Source organism: Benincasa hispida, chromosome 1 (genome assembly GCF_027475165.1).
Source record: "Benincasa hispida cultivar pf3 chromosome 1, pf3_genome.v1.1, whole genome shotgun sequence".
NCBI lineage: Eukaryota > Viridiplantae > Streptophyta > Magnoliopsida > Cucurbitales > Cucurbitaceae > Benincasa > Benincasa hispida.
Window position 1 is genome coordinate 28,154,547 of NC_143478.1, and position 9,267 is coordinate 28,163,813.

A 9,267-nucleotide genomic window follows, 5' to 3' on the forward strand; every position below is an offset into this window, starting at 1 on the left:
TTACTTATTATTACGAAATACAAGGATAAATTTTTCTTCTTATTAAGAAATAGAACAGTAAATTTACATAAGATACTTCGTTTACAGAAGGTAAAGGATTAAATACTTTGTTTAGGGAAGGTAAAGGATTAATATTAAAAAAAAAATACTTTGCTTAGGGAAGGTAAATGATTAATATTAAAAAATAATAGAAAAAATGGGTCGAGTGTTCAAAACTCGACCATTGTTGTCGAATTTTGAACACTTTACAAAGAGAAAGTCGGGTATTCAATTCTCGACCTACATCAATTTTTTTTTAAAAAAATTGCACCGGTCAAATATCAAAACTACAATATTTCTTTAATTACTTTCAAATCTACAAAATTTCACTAATTATTTATCAAATCTACAATATTCATCCAATTTTATCATTTTAAAGCTATAGGTATTAGAATCTATGACTACAACTAAATATTTTCAAACTATCCGCCCTGTGTAAAGCTATAGGTATTAGAATCGATTTTCTACGTTGATTTAAGTAAAAAATATGCTTAAGTTAGAATTATTTAAGGAAAAAAACCATGTAGAAAATCGTAATGTTATCTTAAATCAATTCAAAATTATTTAGACCCGATTTGATAACTGTTTGGTTTTTTATTTTGAAAATTAAACCTATTTCATTCACATTTCTTACCATTATATGCATCACAATGGTTGAATTCTTGGTCAAATTCCAAAACAGAAAACAATTTTTTGAAAGTTACTTTTTTTTAGTTCTTAAAATTTGGTTTAGTTTTTTAAATCATTAGTGAAAAGTAGACAATAAACGAAGAAATTTGGAAATGAGAGTAGTGTCATAGGCTTAATTTTCAAAAACAAAAAATGATTACCAAATGAAGCCTAAGATTTACATTAAAAGAAAAAAAATACTTTTCCAAATACACTTGTTCATATAAGGAAAAATACTTTGGTCATTAGGTATTAGGTTTTGAGTCTCATTTTTATTTGGTCCCTAAGTTTGAAGATATTACATATTTAATATTTAAATTTTGAGTTGGTTTCAATTTAATCTACAAATGCAATTTTACCCTTAAATTTTAATTTTATTTCAATTTTGCCTTAAGTTTTTATTAATTACTCACTTTCAGCCATTTGTTTATTAATTTAAAAAAATTATGAAGTAAAATTTGAAATTTCATTTAAATAGTGGAACTTAATTAATTAAAATTCTTTTAAATTAATTGGGTTGGCAAAGCCAACTTTTTGGTTTCGAGTGAGAAGAGTGACATGAGATTTGGGTCGAGGCGCAATGTAATCAACTATTAAGAGAGCTTTTGTGGTTAATGGGGGCATGCACTAACTCTCTAGTGTTCGAGCCAATTGTCAAGTCGCGAATTCACTTATTAGATTAGTATTAGCCACCTATTCCGAAATCAAATGGGATAATTGAAAGAACAGAAACGGAAAAACTATAGGGTAATAGACATTAATACTAAAAATGAGAAGTGATTATTCAATGAAAATCCAAAGTCATAAGTATAAATCTTGAAATTCAGGGATCAAATTAAAACAAATTTAAAAAACCTAAAGAGAAGAATTATGAAATTTAGGGACTAAATTCAAATCCTAATAGGGAACGGGGATAAAAAGTATATATATTTTTTCCTATTTTGAAAGAAAACCCTTATTTTCTGTTGAGAAATTGAGATCTTATAATATTTATGGATATAGAAAACATAAATAAAAAGAAATGGAAATAGGAATAAAAGGAAGGAATAAAATGGTAGTATGTTGATGGGTTGGGGGTGAAAAGGGAAGATTTCAATCCTACAATGGACAAACCTCCATATCTTCACCGTTCCCGTTTCCTCTCCAGAACTAAACTTCTCACTGTTTGGACTCTCATTTTTCTCGCTTTATTACTCTTCCTCTTCCCCAAATCACCTCCTTTCTCCGCCGATTCCACTCGCCGGATTCTCCAAGCCGGCCCCCTTTGGGAGAACCGGATCCGACACTCCGCCCACTCCCATTCTCATCGAGTTTTGGTCACTGGCGCCGCCGGTTTCGTCGGCCTTCATGTCTCCTTAGCACTCAAGCGCCGCGGCGATGGAGTCGTCGGCATTGACAATTTCAATCCCTATTACGAAACCTCTCTCAAACGTTCACGCGCTGCCCTTCTCGACCGTGCCGGCGTCTTTGTCGTTGAGGGCGATGTCAATGACGGCGCTCTACTCATTAAGCTTTTCGAATTGGTTAAATTCACTCACGTAATGCACCTCGCGGCTCAAGCGGGGGTTCGATATGCGATGAAAAACCCTAGTTCGTATGTGCAAAGTAATATTGCGGGATTGGTGAGTGTTCTCGAGGTTTGTAAATCGGCTAATCCGCAGCCGGCTATTGTTTGGGCATCTTCTAGTTCGGTTTATGGGCTTAATTCTCGAGTACCCTTTTCGGAAAAGGATCGAACGGATCAACCCGCGAGTTTATATGCGGCGACTAAGAAGGCTGGTGAGGAAATTGCACATAGTTATAATCACATTTATGGGCTTTCCATTACTGGGTTGAGATTCTTTACGGTTTATGGTCCTTGGGGACGGCCGGATATGGCGTATTTCTTTTTTACTAAGGATATTCTGAAAGGGAAGACGATTAGGGTTTTTGAAGGGGCAGATCAGAAATCTGTGGCGAGGGATTTTACTTACATTGACGATATTGTGAAGGGTTGTTTAGGTGCGTTGGATACGGCGGAGAAGAGCACTGGGAGCGGCGGAAGGAAGAAGGGGAAGGCTCAATTGCGGGTTTTCAATCTTGGGAATACTTCGCCTGTGACTGTCAGTGAGCTTGTGGACAATTTAGAGAAGTTGCTGAATTTGAAGGCTAAGAAAATGGTGTTGCCAATGCCTAGAAATGGGGATGTTCCTTTCACTCATGCCAACATCTCCCTGGCTCAGAAGGAGCTCGGTTACAAACCCACCACGGATTTGAAGACAGGTTTGAAGGAGTTTGTGGATTGGTATCGTCTTTTTTATTCCAATTCTAGGAAGAAGATTGTTTTGTAGCTGAGTCATTTTTTCAGAATTATTCTTTTAACTAAATTATTGTTTTTCTCACATTTTCTACTGATCAAAACCGATGGGTTGGAAAGTGGGGGAGTTCTAGGACATTTGTGTATTTGATTTGATGTCTGGTTTGAGCTTGTAAGGGACAACAATTTCACTAGAAAAACTTAGATCTCTAACCTGTTCTTTTCATTCACTTCTCTGTTGATTTAGTTCTAGAGATGTACATTCTTCTCGGGATCAAGACATTTTAATTGATTATTTATTTATTTGATGACTTCTTTGCAGCTTCATACTTCGCTCTAGCAGTTTGCTTGTTTTCATCTTCATGAATTCTTTAACATGACAAGATACTTCTCTTTCTTTGATATCATGGCATTTTGAGCCAATGTTTCGTTCTGTACCACAGGGGACATGGATTACTAATCCTTGAAAAGGTTGCATTTTCTGAAGAAGATGCAGAGACTGATAGCCGTTTTAATGACATTAAGAATAGTTAGATAGATTTGGTAAATCAAGGCCTTTGATAAAAGTTTGTTTCGAGTTTTGACAAATGATTATAACACACCAAGAAGCCAAAGATTTTGATGTGATTTTTGTGCAAATGACCTATTCTCAATCCCCTAAATGATTAATGACACGTCCCCAAAAAAAAATGAAATCTAACATTTTGCTTACATCAAAGCACACTATCGCATTTTATGTTGTATCGCGTTAGGGATGGTTATGCCTATCATAGCTCTAAATTCAATGGCCATTATTTTTCTCACACTTTGTTGTGCTTTTGCCATGAATGTCGTGGTAGAGTGGAATGGAGAAAAACGAAAATCGTGATAGACATGATTATCGCATAAAAATGTGGTAGTGCTCTTTAACGTAAATAGAAGGTTAGTTTCCATTTGTTTTTGAGGTATAGGTCATTAATCATTTAGGAGGTTGAGAATGGATGGGTCATTCGTACAAAAATCCCTACTTTGAGATTGGTTAATGTGTCCATGTCTAATACATGTTAGGACACATGAACATTCCGATACTTATTGGACAAGAGTTAGACTCTTCTTAGTACAATAGATATGGTATTAGACACTTATGGTACAAAGTCAATATGAGTCCAATGGCTGAGTATCGAAGAGTATTTGCTTCCTGTCTTTTGAGTATTCAGTTCTGAAATATGTTACAACAACTCACAATATCTGAAACTTCATTGAACGAGCAAGAAACTGCTCGATTTTAGCCGAGCCATCCTTTCTAGAGTCATGAACCAACTCCAGAGAAATTAGAGCTTATATTTTTAGAAAAATATAAGTTCAAATAGGTTTATAGAGGTTGTTCCTCCATGCTTTGTGCTCATGGAGACATTATTATTAGAAAAATTGAAATTGTTCTTCTTTTGGCAACAAAGGTGGGTTACAGGTGTGAACATCATATGACTCGCAATCCAAAAAGAAACTCTGCATAGTTGAGGGGAATAAGCACAATTTCTAAACGATTTTTTTTTTTTTAAACACGTCAAGTGAAGTAAAATGGATGTTTATTTGCAGTATTAATGTGTATGATTTTGAGTGAGGGTTCAACATATAGGCTTCAGTCCTGATTAGAGAGTGAAAGATTAGGGTCAGGTAGACTATTATTATTAGCTCATATCATATTATAAAATCTTGGATTAAGTTCTATAACTTTGTTTAGTATTAGATGTTGGGTTAACTTCTACAATGTTGTGCATTTAAGTTGGGTAGAGCTTAAACCGAGTGTATGTGAAGATAATTTGGTACACAATTTATTCTAGTAGGTCTATCACGTGGTCAAAATGAGTCTAACTTAATTGACGTAAAATATGTACAGTCAAATTTTAAAAATTGTGTACCAAAATTAGAAGTTTGAATTTGAAAAAAAAAAAAATTGTAAGATACACAATTTCACGTACTATATAACTTTAGACACAAAAAAATTGTGATATCATTAAATCCAGTATATTAACAGAAACAAATATAGCACGATATAAAAAAAAAAAATTATAAATATATTAAAAATTTAATTTCAGAAGTCTATCATTTATACCCCAATTTGAATAAACCACAAATAATTCTAAGAAATATAATATGAATTTAAATTGGAAATACTAATATATAACAAAAAAAAAACCACAATTGGAAATACTAATATATAACAAAAAATAAATAAAAAGAAAAATCATCGGCAGAATAAAAATAAAACTGGATCTAAATGTCCATTATTAGTGTTCATTGATTATGTGTCACTTATTCATTATCCATGTGTTATCCATGCGTCTCAAGATTACATATTAGTATCCATGTAATCTACCCTAAATTGCCTATTAGTGGTTTTGAAAGACACATGTTGGTGATCAATTCAAAAAGAATGGAAGTGGAGAAATTCATTCTTTGTTATTTTATTTACTATTTGTTATTTATTTATTTTATATATTTATATATTATATTATATTTATTTTAAAATTTATTTATTTTATTATATATTATTATTATATTTTATTTTCTCCATATCCGTGTTCCCATTGTGCGTTGTTGTGCTCCTCAAATTCACAACACGTTATAAGCACGAGCTCTTATCGTTTTCCTCGCTAAAGTTATGTCTTAAAGGTATGTTGATTTTTCCCTCTTCGTTATAATTAATAAATTTAACATTAATTTGCATAATAACTATTAAATTTCTAATATAAATACAATATTTTATCATAGTGCTACCATGACATATCTCCCAAAATTAGAATTTGTCGCCTTGATATTAACGACAATAATTATTTGTCATGGATTTGATGTCGAAGTCCACCTAGTGAAGGAACTCTTATACAAGAGTACCTCTGGGTAGAAGCGGATCTTTCCAAAGACATTGTGACAGAATTTCCACATTTACATTCAAACAGAATAGATATGCAATATACTGTAAATTATCGGCATGCTTTAAGATTAAATAACAAGAGACCAAGAATACGTACCAGTTGAAGAACTTTTCTTCAAAACAAATCTCGCTCTTTTCAAGGAATGACTCCTCTCGCTTTCGTTGGAACTTCCAAGCTATCATCTACCAACACCACCAATCGTCTACATACGAATGGTCTCCACACGAACAGAACAAAGATGGGGATGACACCACCACTTGGAACCCTCGGTATTCTCGGTGTGAGAATCTAAAGAGTGGGTTCTGTTGGGATTTGGTAGAGGGGAGGAGGATATGAAGATCATATACAACGACCAAGTAAGTGGGAGAAGGGTAGCGTCTATCCTATAGACTGTGGTTGATTGTTTAGAAGTATACGATTGTGTAGTAAATAGGTTGCGATCGTCTATACGATCGTTTAGTAAATGCTCGACACTAGACGATCGTTTAGTAAAATGTAGGCGATCTTTTAGAAGAAGCGCGCATGTATACGATCGTGTAGTAACTTCGAACTTTCGTATAGTCTCTCGGTTAGCTAAACGATTGGTAGTATAAACAATGCGTGAGCAAATTACGTGATCTTTTTCAAAATGAAAACGATTTTCATTTTATTCTTCAGTTACGAAAACTGAATCAAACTTCCCACTAACACACGATTACAGAGGAAACGGTGTGCACAATTATCTCATAATTGTCAAATTAAAATAATAAATATAATCATATTATATTCATTAACCTATAATTAATATCACATATAAACCATAGTGTTTTCTCCTCCATTAGATATAAATCATATTTATATCCATTTTCCTCCAATTAATGTATCTCATACATAAAGTCAATCATATCATATATAATTAACCAGTTCAATTATATCATATATAATCGACCTCCCTCTTGTCAATTTGAACATTTCAAACTAACTCAAAAACTGATTCTCAACTTGAATCCATTAATTACCAAGGGGACCTTATGGATCTATAGCTCGAAGCTCCAACGATACATGAATAGTTGACTAAACTCTTTAGCTACGATATCCACCATCTGTTAACTGCCAAGCATTCCACTAAAGACCAACAGTTGAACTCTTCTTACCACATATATATTTCTGTGTCCATCGGATATAACTAATCAAAAGTACGATAACCCTTCACAGATACTCGTAAGTACAGTTGGGTCAATTTACTGTTTTTCCCCTGTAGCTACATCTAACTCCTTAAGTACTATTGATCCCTCTAATGAACAATACAACATAGTCCTACTATGTGCGGACACCTCTCGGGCCATGAGAAGATGTGTGGCGCCACATTGTTCAAGCCCCGGGATCAGCCTTTAAGGGAGCAATCTATCTACTTACCCTTGCTTCGGGGAAGAAGTGAATTTCATCTTGTGTAGCTGAGTTCCCAGCTCCTAAATCAGATGAATCCCCAAGGTGGTAGGTTTGAGTCGGCGACCTGACCATTCGCACCCATGTAAATCAAAGGATCATTCTCAAAGGCAAGAGTTCCCAACTCACTCAGGATTGAGGTCATGTTATCTATGGTCATCCTAGTGAAGTGAAGTCTCTGCCATGAACGACGTTATATAACGAGACGTTAACACTTCGTGGTCAGGTCTTATACAAACTCTTTGTATAAGACGCCCCTGCTCGCATGTCCCCACATGAATGATCAGGATCAGACCATCTATAGCAAGTTACAATACTTGTACTATTCTACAAAGCGGGCCGCATCCGTAGCGTTATCAAAATAAGGTTTCCCTCCTATATCCATATATATATATATAATGTTATTTTGGCAAAAAAAATAGTGTTTTTTGTCTAATTTTTCTTTCTTGCTCTAGAGTGGAAAATTTTGGTAATGCATACTAAAATAATAAAGAAAATTTGCAGTTTCTATATTGTCAAAAAATTTTACTTAAAAGCAATGGGTATGTTCATTAACAGTTTCAGCGGATCATCTTATTTGAACAATTGTAACTTCGTGACTTGAAATATTTGAAGTATTTGGCAAAAAATTAAGAATCGAAAAATAAACTACAGACCATTTTGGTTATCACTTAAAATATGATCCACTTGTATGTCTCTACATACATGCTTAAGTTACATAATGACAACCAGAGATTTTAGTTTATTGGTTTGTGGTAAAGCAAATAAAACATCCAATGTTCAAAGAAAAGTAGTGAAGAAAATATCATATATCATCACAAGCGTTCGTATAAAACTGTATTTACAAACTACAGGACACGAGAGTTTAGGGCATCATCCCCAACACCTAGATGTTATGTATCTTGGAGAGACTATTAAAGAAGGAAATACGACATCCAGTCAGGACAAAGCAAAAGTTATGATTTTCCTTTGTCATCATCTTCGCGAGAGATTGAAAATGAAGTAGCTTACAATAAAAGATCCCCGTATCTTGTGGAAAAAAATTGAAAGCGAGGTATGATCATTAAAAAAAAAAATTATTCTTCCTAAAGCTCATTGTCAGTGGTTGCATTTGAGGCTACAAGATTTCAAATTAGTAAGTGATTACAACTTCGCATTATTTAAAATAAGTTCGAAATTGTTGTTATGCAGAGAGAAAATTACTGGTGCTGATATGTTAGATAAGACATTTTGATCTACATTTCATGTCTCGGATATGCACCTGCAACAGAAATAATGAGAGAAATATTTTAAACAATATTCTGAACTAATTTCATGTCTTCTTGTGACCGAACAAAATAATGAGTTATTAATGAAAAATCATGAATCTCGACCAACCATGACGACACCATTCCCTGAAGTGAATGCTGTGAATTTTAATAATAATCGTGGTCGAGATCATGACCGTGGCAGAGGAAGAAATAATTAATATTTTCGTGGTGGTCATTCTAATCATTCAAATTTCAAAAGAACTACACAAAATGATTATCACAAAGGGAAAACGCCACAAGATAATAGTTCAAAAAGTGTTGAAAATAAATACTTTCAATGTAGAATGACTATGGACTGGTCACTTATCTGTCGTACGTCAAAACACTTAGTTGATCTCTATCAAGTATCCCTAAAAGAACAAGAGAAAAATGTGGAAACAAATTTTACATATAAGAATAATAACATATTTGACATATTCCATATGACAAATTTGGATGTACCGGACTTCTTTGAATCTTCTGAAGAAAAAATCAACAGATTTGATGAAACATCAAGTGTTTTCTTTGACTTTGAAAATATCTAAACTTAATGTTGTTTTTTTATTCATCTCTATATTTTTTTCTTCTTAGTAGATGTTAACATTTGTATATTCTAAATAATTTTTTTCTTATTGTA

General features: G+C 33.5%; 1 pseudogene across 1 annotated transcript; it reads left to right on the top strand.

Annotated features, from left to right (window-relative positions):
• Nucleotides 1-1,753: 1,753 nt before the first annotated feature.
• LOC120071862 (UDP-glucuronate 4-epimerase 2 pseudogene) lies at nt 1,754-3,315 on the top strand (annotated as a pseudogene). Its single transcript, XR_016527480.1, has one exon. The product of XR_016527480.1 is annotated as a UDP-glucuronate 4-epimerase 2 pseudogene (transcript).
• Nucleotides 3,316-9,267: the final 5,952 nt, after the last annotated feature.